We start from the raw sequence: 13,132 nt of genomic DNA, 5'->3' as shown, positions 1-13,132 counted from the left end.
AACATCTGTTTTTTTCTAGCTGTCCAGGCGATTTTGGTATGCAAAATGGTATCTCTATAGAGAGCCACAGATCTAGAACATTTCCTCTTTTGCAAATATTCTTAAATAATGTTGAATTTTTGAGAAGTCCAGGAAAATTGTCTGCCATGTGTTTAGATATTTTTTTGCTTCTGTATAGTGTCATTTAGCCCCCTTTTATTCTTTGTGTTTTCTGTATATAGGCGATGGAGGTGGGGATCTTCAGCCATATTCCACAAGTTCAGTCATGTTTGCATTTTAATGGAATTCATTCCTGAATAGTCTATTTCATTTTTTAATTTTCTATTTGATTCAGAATTTAAATACATAGGATTATAAATTTCCAAAGAGGTGACTCTCCACAGATCTTTACAATGGAAGTCTGGTGTCATCTGACCCACATGATCAAACTTAGTTTTACTAACAAAGCAATGACCTGTCCTTACATGCTTTCTGACCTGTTGCAATATGACATATAAACATAACCTACAAAGTATTCTCCCCTTAAAACATGTAATCTGAACCCAATGGAACCTCTAGGCCCAATTTCCTTTGTTTTGTGTATTTTTTATTCATTTGACAGAGATCACAAGTAGGCAGAGAGGCAGGCAGAGAGAGAGGAGGAAGCAGGCTCCCCACCAAGCAGAGAGTGCAATGCGGGGCTCGATCCCAGGACCCTGAGATCATAACCTGAGCTGAAGGCAGAAGCTTAACCCACTGAGCCACCCAGGGGTCCCAGTCCCTGTGGTTCACATGATTTCAAGATACACCTCAACAATGACCATCAGAGAACTTCGAAGAACAGGCATTATTACAGATCCCAGAAGACACACCCAAGGGTAACACAGTGTGGTTGCAGGTATAGGGAGAGAGAGTTAAGACCTGGGGTTCTGCTTTTATTAGGAACTGAGTGTAGGATGTTTAGGGTTTCACAGTTTCCTTATTGGCCAATTTAAAGCCTGAGCGAGAATTAAGTTACTGAAAGGGAGAAGCAAGGTTATTCAAGTGGTCAATTATCTAGGTTACCCAGGGCTTTCTGAAACAAAGAGCTTCATGAGTGAAGGTGGCCTAATTCCTTCTCTGGTTGTTTTGCTAGTAGTTGTGTCAAACAGCTGGTGATATGCCTATTCAACATGGTTGTCTTTTGAAATGGGTGCCTCAGCGATGAAGATTAATGTCAGGTACTTACACTATCTATTATCAAAAAACAATGTCAGCACTTACTACCCTGCTAGATTTTATATGAGTTGTTTATTCTTTAAATTCATTAAGCTTTTTTATTTATTCATTTGACAGAGATCACAAGTAGGCAGAGAGGCAGGCAGAGAGAGGGGGAAGCAGGCTCCCTGCTGAGCAGAGAGCCCCTGGAATCATGATCTAAGCTGAAGGCAGAGGCTTTAACCCACTGAGCCACCCAGGTGCCCCAAAATTCATTAAGCTTTTAAATCACATTAAAAGAAAAAAAAAAAAGAGAGAGAGAAAAACTACAAAACATTGCTTACTAGTTTGTCTTGTTGCTCATGTATTTACCTTTACTGAGATCTTTATTTCTCTATATGGCTTGTGTTACTGGCTAGAGTCTTCATTTGACCTTGCAAGACTCCCTTAAACATTTCTTGCAGGGTAGGTCTAGTGAGAACCAGCTCCTGGCAATGTCTTCATTTCTCTGTCAATTTTGAAGGGCAGTTTTTCTAGATATAGGATTCTTGGTTGAAAGGTTTTTTCCTTTGGCATTCTGCATATATTGACCCACTGTCTTCTGGCCTCCAAGATTTCTACTGAGAAATCTGATAAGTTCATTTCATTTCATTCATTTCATTTCATCCCTTATATGTAATGATTCACTTCTCATCACTTGCAAGATTCTCTTTGTCTTTTGAAAGTTTGTAATGTGTCTTGTGGATCTCTTTTTATCAATTATTTTTTAAATTGAAATATAGTTGATACAGGCATGGATCTCTTTGACTTCATTTTATTTTTTTTTTTAAGATTTTATTTTATTTGGGGCACCTGGGTGGCTCAGTGGGTTGGGCCGCTGCTGATCTCTCTCTGTCAAATAAATAAATAAAATCTTTAAAAAAAGATTTTATTTTATTTGACAGAGATCACAAGTAGGCAAAGAGGCAGGCAGAGAGAGAGAGGAGGAAGCAGGCTCCCCGCTGAGCAGAGAGCCCCATGTGGGACTCGATCCCAGGACCCTGAGATCATGACATGAGCCGAAGGCAGAGGCTTAACCCACTGAGCCAGCCAGGAACCCTGACTTCATTTTATATAGAGGTTGGTGTGCTTCTTGGATGTGTATGTTTACATCTTTAATCAAATTTGGGACATTTTCAGCATTATTTCTTCCAATAATTTCTAAAGATTTTTTTCTGTCTTCCCCCACGCCTTTTCTCCTTCTTGGACCCGCATGATGCATATATTGGCCACCTTGATGATATCCCAGAAGTTCTTTAGGATGTTTGCTTTTCCCTAATATTTTTTCTTTCTGTTCCTCATACTCACTAATTTTCATTGTTCTATATCCAAGTTCCTGGAGGCTTTCTTCTGCTGCCTTTGGATCCCTCTAGTGAATCTTTCATTTCAGTACTTTTCAGGTCCAGAATTTCTTTTCTTTTTTAGATTTCCACTCTTTATTGATATGTCCATTTTGTTTGCACATTATTTTCCTGACTTTCTCCACATTTTCCTTTAGTTTTTGAGCATCTTTAAGGCAGTTGTTTTAAGGTCTTTGCCTAGTATATCTGCTATTAGTTCGTTTTCAGGGACAGTTTCATTGATTAATTTGTATTTTCTTTGAATGCTCCATACTTCCCTATATCTTTGTATGCCTTTTGATTTTGGTGTTGTTGATTCAGTTGGCCATTTGAATCTAATAAGTATGGTAACTGGCTTACCTTAAAAAGATAAATCAGATTTTCCCCCAGGGCTTGCTGTTTTGTTTTGCTTTGGAGGTTATTTGTTTATTTTGGGGTTTTGGTTTTGGTATTAGTTTTTGATTGTTGCATGTCATCTCTGTACCAAGGAGAAGTCTGAAGTTTATAGGTTATAGATCATTTCTGATCTAAGACCTTGTGTTCCATTTCCAGATCATAGAGTAAAAAGATATCTCTGCAGACCCATTCCCAAGTAAAAGAAGTAAAGCTGAAAAATAACATTTGAAATTCCACAACTAAACATTTACAATATGAAACACATCCTAAGGTCATATAGCAAGTGAAATATTCTTCCAAAAAAATTTACTGAAACTTGGCAAGAACATCAGGAGTCTGGCATTTAGAATATGGTCTGTTCCCTCCTGCACTCTGGAGCTCCCCTTGATAGAAGCTTCATTGTAGGTAGGTATGACCAAGAAGATGGGGCTCCCTCTCCCTCCAGGTCTTGATCAAGTGTTGCCATATCTCAGAGGGAGGGGGATAATGCAAGTGTTTCTCATCCTTACCAACTCAGTTGAAGAGGCTAAATGCCTGATGAGTATAGTTGAGCACTTAGGGACTTCTGCCACCAGCCCCTATCTTACATAGGTGGGGTACTCTACTCAAGCACAGTAAGCTCAGAATACTGGGACCTGACTGTCCTCATCTCAAGTCACATTTTAGACAGATTCTACACTGAGAGAAGCAGGGATAAGAAGCACAATGCCCAGAATAGTTGTCCAGTGATTTTGCCCAGGGGGAATAGCAGTCTGTAAGAAAAGAGCTCTGAAGCTCTCTCCAAAGGAACTGATTTTATTTGAAACAGTATAGGAAAATTCAAGGCTGAGGGCAATGTTAAAGCAAATAGTTCCTCTCAATTAAAAATAATAACCAAAACCATAGAATAGCTATTTCATCATATACAACTGGGGCATGAGCTAATAATTACTATATATTTTAAGGCTAATAGTACAATTACATAAATGTTTTTTCCATACAACTTTTAAAATCTCCTAGGAAGAAATATGAAGTTATACTGTATTTTATACTGTACTTTTTACACTGCACTTTTGTCCTATACTGTTGCTACTTTTGTTTTATTTGATTTTGAATTTCTATCCAGAATTACTTTGTTTCAACATGAAGAACATTCTTCAGTATTTCTTTTTAAGGTAAGCCAGGTAGGAATGAACTCTCAGTTTCTATTTTCTGGGAATGTCTATTTTACCACCTTTTGGGGGAGAGGTGTTGGGGGAGGAACAGAGAGAGAGAGAGAGAATCTTAAGTAGACTTCACACCCAGCATGGAGCCCAATATGAGACTTGATCTCACAACCCCAAGATCATGACCTGAGCCAAAATTAAGAGTTGGATGCTTAACTGATGCTTAACCGACTGAGCCACCCAGGCACCCCACCATCATTTTGAAAGATAATCTTGCTGGTCATAAGATTGGTTGGTAGAATTTTTCCTCTTGAACAATTTGAATATGTTTTCCCACTGCCTTATGTCCTCTATTGTTTCTAATGAGAAGCAAGCTGTTAATCTTATTGGGGTACCTTTGTGAGTGATACATTGATTTCCTCTTGCTTCTCTCAAGATATTCTCCTTGTCTTTGACTTTCAGCATTTTCACCTTTATGTATCTCTTTGTGGGTGTCTTCATGGATCCTGCTGGGAGTTTGTTGAGCTTCTGGTATGTATAGATTAATGCTTGTCAAAAAATTAGGGATGGTTTGGGGTGCCTCGGTGGCTCCATTGGTTATGTGTCCAAGACTCTTGATTTTGGCTCAGGTCATGGTCTTGGGATCCTGAGATCAAGCCCCTGTGTTGGGCTTCATGCTCAGTGCAAAGTCTGCCTATCCCTCCTCTCTTTTCCTTTCTCTCATAAATAAAATTCTTGAAAAAACTGGGTATGGTTTTAGCCATTCTTCCTTTATTTCTTTCTTTTTAAACTTCTTTGATATTTTAATACTGTGAGGATATTTTAAACAGGTGTTTTTTTTAAAAAAAGATTTTATTTATTTATTTGACAGAGAGAGATCACAAGTAGGCAGAGAGGCAGGCAGAGAGAGAAAGGAGGAAGCAGGCTGCCTGCTGAGCAGAGAGCCCAATGCAGGACTCGATCCCAGGACCCTGAGATCATGACCTGAGCCGAAGCCAGTGGCTTAACCCACTGAGCGACCCAGGCGCCCCTAAACAAAGGTGTTTTTAAAGTACTTATTTTCACTTCACAAACTACATTTAACCATTATTTCTTTAAATATTTTTCCTCTTCATTTTTTCTCTCCTCCTTGTTTTCTCATTAAATGTACATTGATGCACCTAAAGATGTTCCAAATTTATCTGAGTCTCTGTCCATTTGCCTTCATTCTATTTTCTCTGTTCTTCAGATTTTATAATATCTGTTTACCTATCTTCAAGTTTTCTGATTCTTCTGCCAATTGAAATCTACTGGTTACCTCTTGTGATTTTTTTTAAATGTTAGTTATGGCATTCTTCAACTCCAGAATTGCCATTTGGTTATTTTTATTATTTCTATCTCTTTACTGATATTCTCTACTTGATAAAATATTATCTCCATATCTTCGTTCTTGTTCCTTTTTCTTCCTAAAAACTGGATTAGTCTCCAACTATCTTTTCCCCTGAACGCTCTGTGAAGCATCTGCCTCATTTGTATTATTTCCAGCGCATTAGGCTCCACTGATTTCCTGCTGTTTGCTCTGCTGTTTTCAACAATTTCTTGGAGGTGTAAATTGCTCAGTCGTCTGATCCAATTTAATTCTGGAAGGGATAGTTTTTAAGATCAATCTTTGAGGTGTGTTTTGATCTCAGGATTTATAACATACATAGATATGTATAACAATAAGAGTGCAGAAAGTGGGAGGATGGAATGAAACTACATAGGAGTAACATATACATCAGTGGAATTAAGTTGCTATAACCCCAAAGTCAATTCTACATTAAGATGTATATGGTATGTGGGGCACCTGGGCGGTTCAGTCAGGTGTCTGCCTTCAGCTCAGGTCATGATCCCAGGGTCCTGGGATCAAGCCCCACATCGGGCTTCCTGCTCAGCAGGGAATCTGCTTTTCCCTTTCCCCCTGCTCCTCCATCCCTACTCATGCTTGCTCTCTCATTCTTTCTCAAATAAATAAAAATTTTAAAAGATGTATATGGTATGCTTCAGAGAATCTACTAAGAAAATAACTTGAAATATATAGTGAATGAGTGCTCGCTTCAGCACTAAAATTGGAACAATGCAAAGAAGATTAGCATGGCCCTTGTGCAAATAGGTGATGGGTTAATAGGAGGGCACTTGTGATGAGCAACAGGTGTTGTATGTGAGTGATGAATCACTAAGTTCTACACCTGAAACTAATATTATGCTGTATGGTAACTGGAATTTTTTTAAAGATTTTAATTAATTAATTTATTTGACAGAGAGAGAGATCACAAGTAGGCAGAGAGGCAGGCAGAGAGAGAGGGGGAAGCCAACTTCCTGCTGAGCAGAGAGCCCGATGCGGGGCTCAATCCCAGGACTCTGAGATCACGATCTGGGCTGAAGGCAGAGGCTTAACCCACTGAGCCACCCAGGTGCCCCTGGAATTTAGATAAAAACTTGAAAAACATACATAGTGAATGAGAAGAGAATCAAAATTTGTCACTATATAAAACAAACTAACACCAAGGAAGGCAATAGTGGAAAAAATGAGAGACAATAAGATACAGGAAACAACAAAATAGCAAAAATAAATCATTATCAGTAATTGCTTTAAATGTAAAGGGATTAAACTCCCCAACCAAAAGATGTAGATTGGCAGAATGGATAGAAAACAAAACATAATCCAAATATATGATGTCTACAAGAGACTCACTTTATATCCAAGACACATAGTTTAAAAATGAAATGATTGGGAAAGATATTGTGAATAATTACCAAAATAGAGAAGGAATGGCTAATACACAAAATTGACTAAATTGACTAATACACAAAATTGAGTAAATTAAAAACTGTTACAAGAAACAAAGAAGGACATTATATAATATAATGATAATGAGGTTAATATACCAAGAAGATATATCAGTTACAAACATAAATGTGGCAAACATCAGAGCTCTGAAATATATGAAGCAAATGCTGACAGAATTGAAGGGAGAGACTTCAGTACCCTACTTTCAATAATATACAGGACAACCACACTGATGATCAATAAGAACATAGAGGACTTGAGCAATACTATAGAACAGTTGAACCTGACATATATACCACCCAACAATAGAAAACATTTTTCTCAAGTGCACATGGAATATTCTTCATGATAGACCATATGTTAAGCCACAGAGCAAGTATTAAAATTTTTTTAAAGATTGAAACTAGAATTCAATGGCATAAGGAAAACTGGAAAATCAACAAATATGTGGAAATTAATCAATACATTCTTAACTAATGAGTTGAACAAATCACAAGGGAAATTAGAAAATATCTTTTTAAAAATATTTTACTTATTATTTATTAGAGAGGACATGAGATGGGGGAGGATCAGAAGGAAAAGCAGACTCCCAGCTGAGCAGAGAGCCTGATGTGGGACTTGATCCTGGGACTCCAGGATCATGACCTGAGCCAAAGGCAGTCACTCAACTGAGCAATCCAGGCACCCCAAATTAGTATTTTCTAATATCTAATATCTAATTTCTAATATCTAATATCTTGAGACAAATGAAAACAAAAGCACTAACTACCAAAACTTGTGAGATGCAGCAGAAGCAATAATAAGAGTAGACAGTAAATGTCTATATTAAAAAGATTCAAATCAACAACTGAACCTCATACCTGAAAGAACTAGAAGAGAAGAACTAAACCCATAGGTACTAGAAGGAAAGAAACAATAAAAATGCGAGTAGAGAAATAAAATAGAGGATAGAAAAACAGGAGGGACAATTAAGTAAACAGAGAGGAAATTAATGAAACTAAGGGTTGTTTCTCCAAAAAGGTCAACACGTTGACAAATCATTAGGTAGGCTGACTAAAAGGAGAGAAGACTCAAATAACTACATTAGAAATGAAATATATGGAGGTTCCTCAGAATGTTAAAAATAGAACTCTGGAAAACAGTATGGAGTTTCCTCAAGATGTTAAAAATAGAGCTACCCTATGACCCAGCAATTGCACTACTGGGTATTTACCTCAAAGATACAGATGTAGTGAAAAGAAGGGGCACATGAACCCCAATGTTCATAGCAGCAATGTCCACAATAGCCAAACTGTGGAAGGAGCTGAGATGTCCTTCAAGGGATGAATGGATAAAGATGTGGATCATATATACAATGGAATATTACTCAGCACCAAAGGATGAGTACCTACCATTTGCGTTGACATGGATGGAACTGGAGGGGATTATGCTAAGTGACATAAGCAGAGAAAGACAATTACCATATGGTTTCACTCATATGTTGAATATAAAAAATAGCACAGAGGACCACAGGGGAAGGGAAGGAAAATTGGGTGGGAAGAAATCAGAGAGGGAGACAAACCATGAGAGACTCTTGACTCTGGGGAACCCACTGAGGGTTACAGAGGAGAGGGGCATAGGGGGATGGGGTAACTGGTAATGAGTATTAAGGAGGGCATGTGATGTGATGAGCACTGGGTGTTATACGCAACTAATGAATCATTGAACACTGCATCAAAAACAAATGGCTAATGAACATAATTAAAATAACTTTCTAGTATATGATAAAAATTTTCGATATTTATAGTACATTCTTATAAGTAGTTATAAGAATAGGGACATTCTTTTTTTTTTTTAAGATTTTATTTATTTATTTGGCAGACAGAGATCACAAGTAGGCAGAGAGGCAGGCAGAGAGAGAGAGGGGAGAAAGCAGGCTCCCTTGCTAAGCAGAGAGCCCAGTGCGGGGCTTGATCCCAGGACTCTGGGATCATGACCTGAGCCGAAGGCAGAGACTTTAACCCACTGAGCCACACAGGCACCCCAGAATAGGGACTTATAGTAAAACTTGCTAATTGTTTATCTTAAATACAAAAATTAAAATACAGATTTGAAGGGATACATGCACCCTGATTTTATAGCAGCATTATCAACAATAGCCAAACTATGGAGAAAGCTAAGTGTGCATTGACTGACAAATGGATAAAGAAGATATAGTGTGTATGTATATATGTGTATATACATATATAGGTATATATGATGAGCACTGGGTGTTGTATGAAAGTAATGAACCATCGAATTCTACTCCAGAAACCAATATTGCACTGCATATTAAATAGCTAAAATATAAATTAAAAAATAATTTAAAAAATAAATAAAAATTTTTAAAGAGAAATGAAAGAAGTAATATTACCAAGTTTATAGGAGAGTACTATGAACAATTTGTGCCAGCAAACTGGATAGCCTAGATGAAATGGACAAATCGCTAGAAACACAACCTTATAATACTGAATCATGAAGAAATAGAAAAACTAAATATACTTAAAACGAGAAAGGAGATTGAATCAGCATCCCAGTACCTTCCAACAAAGAAAAGCTTGGGATCAAACAGCCTCACTGGTAAATTCTTCCCAATGATTTTAGATCTTAATTCTTTCATGGTACCATAGGCATGTATGTAAGATACGAATTTCCCACTAAAAACATCCTTAACTGCATCCCATACATTTTGATAGGCTTTGTTTTTATTCTCCTTCAGTTCAAAATACTTTCTAATTTCTCATAATTTTCTTGAATCCTAGAGTATTTAGAAATGTGTTGATTAAAATATTTTTGGATCCCAAATTTCCTTAGTTATTGATTTCTGATTTATTTCCATTGTAGGCAGAGAACATACTTAGCATGATTTCATTTTTTAAAAAATTTATTAAGATGCTTTATGGTCTAGCATATTACTTAGCCTGGAGAGACTAATAGGGCATGCTACCTTAAAAAGAGTGTGTATTCTTCTCTTGGTAGAGTGCTCAATAAATATCAGCTTAGTCAAATTGTTTGCTAATATTATTTAAGTTTTCTGTATTCCTGCTGATTTTCTGCTGGATTGTTATATCAATTATTGAGAGTATATTGTTTAACTTCCCAACTTCTATGAATGAATTGTCTATGTCTCCGTTCAATTTTGTCAGTTTTTATTTTGTATAACCATGGGTTCTGTTGTTAGGGGCATACATATTCATAATTGTTATATTTTCTTGAGGAAATTATATAAAAGTATATAAAAATATATAAATACAAATAATTACAGTTTGGCAAAGATTCTGAATGACTATTCCACCAAGGACAATATACAAATGGCCAGCAAGCACTCGAAAAGATAGTCAACATTATTAATCAGCAGGGAAACGCAAATTGAAATCACACTGAGTTACAATTTCATACCCATTAAGGTGACTAGAATTTTAAAAAAAGAGATAATAGGGGTGCCTGGGTGGCTCAGTGGGTTAAGCCTCTGCCTTCAGTTCAGGTCATGATCTCAAGGTCCTGGGATGGACCCCTGCATCAGGCTCTCTGCTCAGCAGGGAGCCTGCTTCCCCCCCTCTCTCTGCCTGCTCCTCTGCCTACTTGTGATCTCTCTCTCTCTGGAAAATAAATAAATAAAAACTTTAAAAAAAAAGAAAGAGAGATAATAGGTGTTGGTGAAGATATAGAGAAATTGGAATTCTCAGACACTGCTGGCGAGAGTGTAAAATGGTGCAGTTACATGGGTTAACAGGCTAGCAGTTCCTTAAATGATTAAACATAGTGTTCCCATATCACCCAGCAATTCTACTTCTGGGTATGAACCCAAGAGAAATAAAAAACATGTTCACACAAAAACTTGTAAATGGAGGAGTACCTTTGATGGGTGGGGAGGGCCAATCTGTGTAGCTCTCCACTCACACTGTAGGAAGATGGCTCAAAGACTTCTCCTGATGAGGTGGGCACCTCTTACCTCCAGGGCTCTGAAGAACCCACAGTACAGTCCTGGAGGCCTGACATGAACAATATACTCTCACCAGAGTCTCTACAGTGACCTTTAAGATCTGGGTGGACCTGACTTTCAAGATGAAATTGTCAACAGTGAGACACCAGTGCTTGTGGGTTCCCATGCACAGTGGTGTGCCCCCTGCAGTTTTTTCTCTCAGGCCGAGGCTAGAGAAGATGGTGGCCGAACAACATGGAAAGGTGGTAATGACCAAGGTGGACATTAATGACCACACATTATGAGTATGAGATATCAGCTGTTCCCCAATGTCCTGGCCATCAAGAAAGGGACATGGGGCACAAGTTTGTAGGTATCAGGGACCAGTTGGAAAGCCTAAAGAAACCAATCGACTGACAAACAGGAAAGAGTCCTGTTTCCCCTTGTCCCCTGGATCCCCATGGTCCCAGGGAAGGACTCTGGTAGAACTCACAGCACTTCTGTGCCTCCCCTTCCCACTTCCTCCCTTTGTCTGACCCCCATGGGCCCATACTTTGGAGACCGGGCCTCCAGACATAGGGGCCTCTAATATTTTCAACCCAGTTGACTGCCCATGGTGGCCACCAGAGGAACAGTACTGCTGCTAGTCTGGGGACTGCCATCTTTGTCTTTCCTTCTAGGGCTTGCTGCCATTCTCCCAAGATCCCTGGAGAGAGCCCTGGGGCCAGCCATAGTGTTACTGCTCCAGGAGTAACAGCCTGGTTCTCATCTCCCTGGTCCCTTCTGATCTGAACCCAGGTTTCAGGCTCATTTGCTTCTTGTATTTTTCTTTCCTGCTGTTTTTGTTTTGGTTTTGTTTTTTGTTTTTGTTTTGTTTTGTTTTGTTTTGGTGAAAAAAATTTAAGAACCCCCCCAAAAGTAAGAATAATATATAATTCTCTCATTTATTATAAGTTTATAATAAAACTTTATGTAGGGGCACCTGGGTGGCTCAGTGGATTAAGCCTCTGCCTTCGACTCAGGTCATGATCCCAGGGTCCTGGGATCAAGCCCCGCATCGGCATCATCGGGCTCTCTGCTCAGCAGGGAGCCTGCTTCGCAGCACCCCCTACCTCTGCCTGCCTCTCTGCCTATTTGTGATCTCTGTCAAACAAACAAACTAACAAACAAACAAAACCTTTATGTGATTACTACCTCCTGCTGTGAAGAACAGACCCTGGGCTTTACAATAAAATTATCCCATAGCTGCCTCTCACTCCCCCACCCAAAGAGGCTCTTTCCTTTTTTCCTCCTAGGCACAAGGGCAGAGAATAGCTTTGGGCTGGGGGAGCCCTGAAAACCCATGACTCTGGAAGGCTGGGGACACTGTCTTCCCTCACCATCAGCTGGCCCTTTGGTTCTCTGAGCAGGAGACTTAACTGTGAACAAACCAGACCAATCAAACTAGAGTTCGAATTCCCCCGCCAAAAGATAGTTAAACTTGTAAATGGATTTTTACAACAGCATTATCCACGATATCCAAAATGTGGAAGTAAGTGTATGTCCATCAACAGGTGGAGAAGCAAAATGTGGCTGTTGTGGGATGAATTTGTCTCCCCAAAATTCATATATTTTAGTCCTAGCACCAAGTACCTCAGAAGGTGATTTGGAGATTGGGTCTTGAAAGAAGTAATGAAGGTTTAGTGAAGTCATGAAGGTGGGCCCTAGTGCAATGACTAGTGTCTTTATAAAAAGCGATTAGGGGGCACCTGAGTGGCTCAGTGGGTTAAGCCTCTGCCTTTGGCTCAGGTCATGGTCTCAGGCTCCTGGGATGGAGCCCTGCATCAGGCTCTCTGCTCAGCGGGGAGCCTGCTTCTCTTCCTCTCGCTCTGCCTGCCTCTCTGCCTACTTGTGATCTCTGTCAAATAAATTTTAAAACTTAAAAAAAAAGAAATAAAAAGAGATTAGGACACAGAAGGACACTGCCCATACAGAAGGAAGACCATGTGAAGACACAGGGAGAAGAAACAACCCTGCTGACACATTCATGTTGGACATTGAGCCTGTACAAATACAAGGAAACACCTTTCTGTTATTGAAGCCACCACCCTGTGGTACTTTGTCACAGCGGTCCTTGCAATCAAATCCAGTGGATCAAACACAAGGAATGAGGTAGTAATTTACACTATAACTGGGATGAACCTTGAAAAACATTCTGCTAAGTGAAAACAAACAAACAAACAAACATAACATAACCCAGTCACAAAAGACCACACATGTTCTATGATCACATTCAGATGAAATTCCA

The sequence above is a fragment of the Mustela nivalis genome (genome assembly GCF_964662115.1).
Source record: "Mustela nivalis genome assembly, chromosome: 18".
NCBI classification, from domain to species: domain Eukaryota; kingdom Metazoa; phylum Chordata; class Mammalia; order Carnivora; family Mustelidae; genus Mustela; species Mustela nivalis.
The sequence above is the reverse complement of the archived record's forward strand: the minus strand, read 5'-3'. Positions refer to the sequence as shown.